General features: G+C 41.3%; 1 protein-coding gene across 6 annotated transcripts in view; it reads left to right on the top strand.

The window, feature by feature from the left end:
• The first annotated feature begins 346 nt into the window (after positions 1-346).
• The window catches only part of RHBDD1 (rhomboid domain containing 1), a 159,576-nt gene continuing 152,401 nt past the window's right edge, over positions 347-7,521 (top strand). For 2 of the 6 annotated variants that reach the window (XM_064372926.1, XM_012446198.3), the window contains exon 1: positions 689-768. The gene's annotated coding sequence lies outside the window, so the exon portion shown is untranslated. Of the gene's footprint in view, positions 433-688; positions 769-956; positions 1,152-3,931; positions 4,049-7,521 lie in introns of those variants that run through there. The other 4 variants (XM_012446200.3, XM_012446199.3, XM_012446201.3 and 1 more) reach the window with 4 other exon arrangements.

Genomic DNA, 7,521 nt, shown 5'->3' with positions numbered 1-7,521 from the left:
AGTAGCAAACAATTAAAATTGTATCAAATGATCTATTAATCAAAATTTTATGAACTTTAATACGAAACACCTAAAACGCTCAAAATGGGCAAACGCTGCGTGGTGCAGTTCCAGACCCAAGCTTTTGGGAGTGAAAGGTGCACCCCGCGACCTTGCCCTGCTGGCCGGCTCTGGGACTCTGCGATAAACCGCCCTCCCGCGGTCTGCAGATAGCTCCTGAAGCGGGAGAGTGTCCTTCCCACCCTCCGCCTCACAGGTGCTCCGGACAGCAGCTCCCCAGCCTGCCTTTGCGCTGGGGCCGGGAAGGACGAAGCTTCCTGGCGGAGATCCTGGGCAAAGGCGCCCGGGGCAGGCGGCCAGGACCCACTCGCCGCTTCTCCCCTCGTCGTCGTGTCCCTCGAACGCAGGTCGCTCGTCTCTGCTTTGCGTGTGGTAAGCGGCCAGTGGCTATTTATGGCAGTAAGGAATATTATTATCCACATTTCACATGGAGGTTGGAGGACAGGGCGAGGGTCCACGCTCTCCCTACTGCGCTCTTGCCTTGCTGTGCCCTCGCGGCCCCTTTTGGGCTACTGCAGTCACACGCAGTCCACAGATAGCAGAACGCGGGCGCGCACAACTGGGCATGCGCTGCGGCCGAGCCGTCCGCTTTAAAGGCCTCCCCTCCCGCACCTGGCCCGCAGTTACCCGAAGCGCTGGGTATCGGGAACGTGCGTAATGACGCACGTGCACGCAAAGACGTGGGGACGCAGGCTGGTCGTACAGAGCGTGAGTTTCCGCGTCTGTTCGGTCCCGCTTCTGTCGTCGGTTCTGCGCGGCGTCTCTCGCCGTTTCTCGGGGCTGCGGGCGCCGGCGGCCGGGCGGGGGCTGCTGGGCGGAGGTCGGCGCCTCCCGGGGAGCCAGGGCGAGGGAGGCGTTGCGGGGTTGGAGGTACAGCCTCCCCGTCCCGGGCAAGTCCGAGAGCTAGGAGGGGGTTTCCTGGGGCAACTCCACCCGGGGTCCCGTACGTTGCCCCGTCTCCGCCGGACCGCTCGGGAACGACGTACTCACACTCGGAGGAAGGGGTTGGCGCTGAGCGAGTATAAGGAGTTCCTTTTGAAAGCAGGAAGTTTGAAGTGACGTTGCATCAGCAGCACAGCCTGCAGTTTCAGGTGCCCTCGGGACAACTTTCAGTTTCTCAGAACGAGCCCAACCCTCACCGCAGTAATTAGGGTACAAGAAGTCCACCAAAGTAAACCCTTTCTGCCCAAACCCTAAAAACCTTTGGATAGACCTTTGCAAGAAACGAATCACAGGCTTATTTGTTTTTCCAAACTGAGCATAAACTCTCTTAAAGACTAAGCGTTACTGTCAAAATGAATGATTGCCTGCTTAGTTATGATTCAATTATCGAGGTGTTTAGGTTTCTTTACAGTACGCCCAGACTTTTTTCCCCCCTTTGAAATTGCTTGTTAGTAGTCTTTGTCTGATTTCTCACAGTTGTGTGTCTTTTCAGGGATGGTTCTAATAAACTTTAAAGACTCTGATTTGCTGCGGGCCTGGCATCGCTGTGGAAAGCAAGCACTCTTTCCAAGAATAGAAGTGCATTGGTTTCTAAATAGTCCCAGGACTCTAGCATCAGCATCACTTGGGAACTTCTTGGAAATGCACATTTTGGGATCTTACCCCAAACTTACTGAATCAAAAATATATTTTAACAAGGCTTTCAGTTGCCTGGATGCTAAAGTTTGAGAATTACTGGCGTAGTGATAACACCCATTGTGGAGTCATATATAATGGAATTTGAATTGAAGTAATTCCTAGATGGAGAAACTTGGACATGTTACTTTATAGGGTTGTAATATGAAAATGTAAGAAAAATGTTTAATGCTTAGTATTTTGTTCACCGCAGGGTTCTCAACTCTGTGTAGTCAAGGTTGTTGGATGCAGGATGTTCAAAGTTATAGCAGTACATACTCTATTGTATTTTTAAGAATAGCATTAGTATTCATGTTGAAGAGTAGTTTTTGATTTTTTGGCCCTCTGATCTCTTCAGTTTTATTTATTTATTTGGAGACAGTCTTCCTCTGCTGCCCAGGCTGGAGAGCAAGGGCGCGATCTCGACTCACTGCAACCTCTGCCTCCCGGGTGCAAGCGATTCTCCTGCCTCAGCCTGCCGAGTAGCTGGGATTACAGGCGTGCACCACCACGCTGGGCTAATTTTTGTATTTTTAGTATAGACAGGTTTCACCATGTTTGCCAATCTGGTCTCGAACTCCTGACCTCAGGTGATCCCCATGCCTCGTCTTCAGTTTACTTTTACCTTCTTTTGACCCGGAATTTGGTAAAGACCAGTTGAGAAGTATTGTATCTTAGTGACTTGTAAGCAAAAGCCAAGGCCGAAGATGTTCGTATCCTTATCTTTGTTTCCCATATGTCACACAGCTCCAAGATAGCGAAGACGGTCTCATGTCTCTCTAGATCCTCCATTTGCAGGAAGGATCACAGGAGTGCCCTCAACCCCCTGTGTTTTTTGGATGCATTGTTTTCTTACAACTTTACCTCTTTCAGGGGCTCAGTGTAGGGGGAGAAATAAATATTCAGGATTTAGGGCAGCTGCTCTAAAGGCTAGGTTCATTGCAATGTTGAGAAGGTCAGTGCCAAACCATGGCCTACACATGTGGTTTTCATTAGAGCACACTGCCCCCAAGGCTACACCATTGCTCCTGGATATTGAGAGAGTTTTCACATAAACATGAGTCACTTTGGATGGATTATTACTTCTGCAAATAATTTCGTTAGCTTTGCCACCAAACTGGCACTGTCTCATCATGAAATGTTTATTTTTCAAAGGCCTCAAATACGTTTTTGTTCTCCTTATCAGAGAGGCAAATCTCTGGTTTTCGGTCAGACAAGTCCTGCTCTGAATCTTGCCTCTGCTACTTAGTGATTGTTTCCATTAGACAAATTAACGCCCTTCCCAATTTAATTTCTCCTGTAAAGTAGGAGTCATAGGATGTGCTGCTTCAGGCCATTGAATTAAATGAAATAATGCATAAAACATGTCCACCTTGTTTTAGGCATAGAGGCTCAGTAAATGTTGCGTGTCGCACAAGGGGAAAAAAAGGTGTTTATCGCCCCAAACCTAACTTTATGCCATTCATTTTATAATATTTTTATAAGTGAGGTAATTTTATTACCTAACTGCACTGCTTTTCTTTTTAACCATAAAAGATGAAGAGTCAAAACTTTAACATTATTGTGAATGAGAAAAAACAAACACCTGAAAAATGTTAAAACTTTAACATGGAAAAAACCCAATCTTGAGTCTTATCACTGTAACAGAGCAACTTCTGTAAATTGTTTATGGGTGTTTATGGGAAGGTAAATATCCAAAGGTCGGGGGATGAGTAATAAAGTACCTTCTGTTAATGAGGATAGTCAGCTAGAGAAGGGGACACTGTTACAGAAAATGAGACCTCATTGAAGGTATGCACTAAAGGATAAGAAAATGAAAAAAAAAGAAAATGCCGTTAGCCCTGAAATTGCTAATATTTTTTAAAAACACAAATGCTTAATGATAGCAAACTGAAAACTTTTGCATTCCATTTTAATTAAGTGATAACATCTATTACATGTATTTTTGTGTGTATATATTGCATATTAATGTCTGAGCACAGAAAATACTTGAAAGAACTCATACTAGGTCATAATTTTACTTGTCAATGTATTAGAATACAGGGGTGGGGACCAAGTATAAAATGAAACAATCTATACATTTATGTAAAGTTAGATAAATACATGTATATGTAAAGTTAGATAAATACATGTATATGTAAAAGTTCTTTTAAAAAAACTATTAAAAACAGAAATGATTCTTTAAAAGGTAGATTTCCTTTTATGTTGCAGTTGTAGTCGTGTAAACAGTGGTCCTCATATCTTTTTTCAACAGGGAGCCCCTTAATCTTATCTGTAAACCTCAGGAGCTGAGGAACGTGAAACTCTGTGGTGAAATAGAAATCGTCAGGGCATGAGCTATGCCTAAAAAGTAATGGCATTAAGAATTCTGGTGAGTGGGATTCACAAACTTGTTCTGAAGACAGTTTCCAAGGTTGGCAGCCATGTCACCATATGGATGGCTTCTCATGCAGGGGAGTGAGTGATTATTGAGAAAACAAAAATCTACCTGACCCGTACTTTACAAAGTAGGATTCTGTGCACTTTTTTGAGGAATTAGCTTTAAAAAAAATCCCTCCAAGTTGTGACAGCTCTATCACTATTGAAAGCTATTTGGTATTTTAACTGTCATTTAGGATAACAAATGACTCAGGGAAAAAGAAACAAGAAGTCAAAGGAAATGTGTTACTTGTGTTTATAGCCCTATCATTTTTTTGTTGTATGAAAGCAACTACTTTATATGGTAAAGTGCTTTTTTTAGAGAGTTAATTTTAAGTTAATAATGAGCCTTCATAAGAAAATTAATTTCAAATGCTAAGTATTTGTTAGATTGTTATTAATAGTGGTAGTTAGTGATACTATATTGTCTTTTTCACACATTGAAGAGGGTTTCCTGGTGACACCTGGAGTGTGGGGGAGGGGTAGTCACTTTCAGTCAACCAGCTGCTTTGTGCAGTATCATGATGGTGATATTTCAAAGCCCATAGATAATTTTGGCTGTATTCAGGAAAGAAAACCAGATTTCTGGGAAGCAACAGATAGTGTGCAAGAGCCCTTTGGGATCTAGATGATAGCCAACTAACATTGAGGTTTGCATGTTGAGGTTACTTACCATCTAGTTTCTTGGACGTTGTTACCTGCACCTCATAATTACACAGCGATAAAGTCTAGTTCTAAGGGCAGGAAAGGCTACTTTAAGGAGAGGAAAGGAGAGTGAAAAACTTGGTGGCACAACACGCTATTTCATTTATTCTTGACAGTGATTCTAGAATGTAAGTGGAAAGTTTTTCCGTCTATAGATAAAGAAACAGAAGCTGAGCAGTACCAATTATATGATTTGTCCAAGGCCACGTACTAGTACATGATGGCATCCATATTTGACCCCAGATCTTTTGACATTAGCTCCAGGATTGTTGTCATTCCACCAACAGCTGTTTCTGTAAGTAAGTTAACAGGTGTTAACTTACTTGTGCATTTTTTAATGCAAAATCACAGTATCAGGATAGCAATGAATGAAATAAGTATAAATGTTACTTACACTGACTTTGGTTTTGTAAATAACTTATAGGGGTGTGTTTGTGCACTTGTGTGTGTATATATGTGTTTTGGCAACTACATATAATTTGGGATTTTTTTCCTCGAATTAAAAGTCTCTTGGGCAATACTGTGAAAAAAATTCACTACCTTTTAAAAAATACTACCAATACCAGCAATTTTGCAATTATGTATGTTGTAATGATTCAGTTATGATTCTAAATTTGAACAAGTGTAGGAATGAATTTTGTGCACACTGCCCATGTAGTCCCCTCATCTCAACATATTGAAGGAAATTTTTTTCTTTCAAGGCATATTCATTTTTCATTTATTTATTTTTTTTGAGACAGGGTCTTACTCTGTTACCCAGGTTGGAATGCAGTGGTTTGATCTTGACCCACTATAGCCGAGAACTCCTGGGCTCAGTTGATCCTCCCATCTCAGCCTCCTGAGTAGCTGGGACTACAGACATGCATTACCACACCCAGCTATTTTTTTTTTCTTCAACTTTTAAGTTAAAGGGTACATGTGTAAGATGTGCAGGTTTGTTGCAGAGGTAAACATGTGCCACTGTAGTTTGCTGCACAGATCATCCCGTCACCTAGGTGTCAAACACTGCATCCGTTAGCTATTGTTCCTGATGCTCTTCCTGCCTACCCACCCCTCTGGCAAGTCCCAGTGTGTGGTGTTCCCCCACCATGTATCCATGTGTTCTCATCATTTAGTTTCCAGTTAAAAGTGAGAACATGCAGTGTTTGGTTTTCTGTTCTCATGTTAGTTTGCTGAGGATAATGGCTTCCAGCTTTATCCATGCCCCTGCAAAGGACATGATTTCATTCCTTTTTATGGCTGCATAGTATTCTATATGTACCACATTTTCTCCATCTATCATTCTTGGGCATTTAGGTTGATTCCATGTTTTTGCTATTGTGAATAGTGCTGCACTGAACATACACATGCATGTATCTTTATAATAAAATGATTTCTATTCCTTTGGCTATTTACTCAGTAATGGGAATACTGAGTAAAATGGTATTCCTACCTCTAGGTCTTTGAGGAATCACCACTCTGTCTTCCACAATGGTTGAACTAACTTATAACTTACACTCCCACCAACAGTGCAGTAGCATTCCTTTTTTCTCTGCAACCTCGACAGCATCTGTTGTTTTTTGAGTTTTTTATAGTAGCCATTCTGACTGGCATGAGATAGTATCTTATTGTGGTTTTGATTTGCATTTCTGTAATGATCAGTGATGTTGAGCTTTTTTTCATATGTTTTTTTGGCTGCATGTGTGTTTTCTTTTGTAAAGTGTCTGTTCATGTCCTTTGCCCCATTTTTTAATGGGCCTGTTTTATTCTTCTAAATTTGTTTAAGTTCCTTGAAGATGCTGGATATTAAACCTTTGTCAGATGGATAGATTGTACAAATTTTCTCCCATTCTGTAGGTTCTCTGTTCACTCTGATGATAGTTTGTTTTGCTGTGCAGAAGCTCTTTAGTTTAGTCAGGTTTCATTTCTCAAGTTTTACTTTTGTTGCAGTTGCTTTCGGTGTTTTTGTCATGAAATCTTTGCCCATGCCTATGTCCTAAATGGTATCGTCTGGATTTTCTTCTAAGGTTTTTATAGTTTTAGGTTTGACATTTAAGTCTTTAATTCATCTTGAATTAATTTTTGTATGTAGTAAAAGGAAGGGTTCTAGTTTCAATTTTCTGCATATGGCTAGCCATTTTTCCCAGTACCATTTATTAGAGAATCCTTTTTTGCTTGTTTTGGCTAGGTTTGTCAAGGATCAGATAATTTTAGGTGTGCAGTCTTATTTCTGAGTTCTCTATTCTGTTCCATCAGTCTATGTGTCTGTTCTTATAGCAGTACCATGCTGTTTTGGTTATTGTAGCCTTTTAGTATAGTTTGAAGTCTGGTAGTGTGTTGTCTCCAGCTTTGTTCTTTTTGCTTAGAATTGTCTTGGTTACTTGGGCTCTTTTTGGTTTCATAAAATAGTTTTTTTCTAATTCTGTGAAGAATGTCTTCTGTGTTGCACCCCAGTGATGAAGCCAACTTGATCATAGTAGATAAGTTTTTTGATGTGCTGCTGGATTCAGTTTGCCAGTATTTTATTGAGGATTTTTGCATTGATGTTCATCAAGGATATTGGCCTGAAGTTTTCTTTTTTGGTGTTGTGTCTCTGCCAGGTTTTGGTATCAGGATAATGCTGGCTTCATAGAAGGAGTTAGGGAGGAATTAGAAAGTTTAATGGGAATAGCATGGAATCTATCAATTACTTTGGGCAGTATGGCCATTTTGACGATATTGATTCTTCCTGTTCATGAGCAT

The sequence above is a fragment of the Aotus nancymaae genome, unplaced genomic scaffold (genome assembly GCF_030222135.1).
Source record: "Aotus nancymaae isolate 86718 unplaced genomic scaffold, 86718_ANA_hifiasm-v0.15.2.pri h1tg000008l, whole genome shotgun sequence".
NCBI classification, from domain to species: Eukaryota; Metazoa; Chordata; class Mammalia; order Primates; family Aotidae; genus Aotus; species Aotus nancymaae.
Note: the sequence above shows the minus strand (reverse complement) of the source record. Positions and strands in the feature narration are given on the sequence as shown.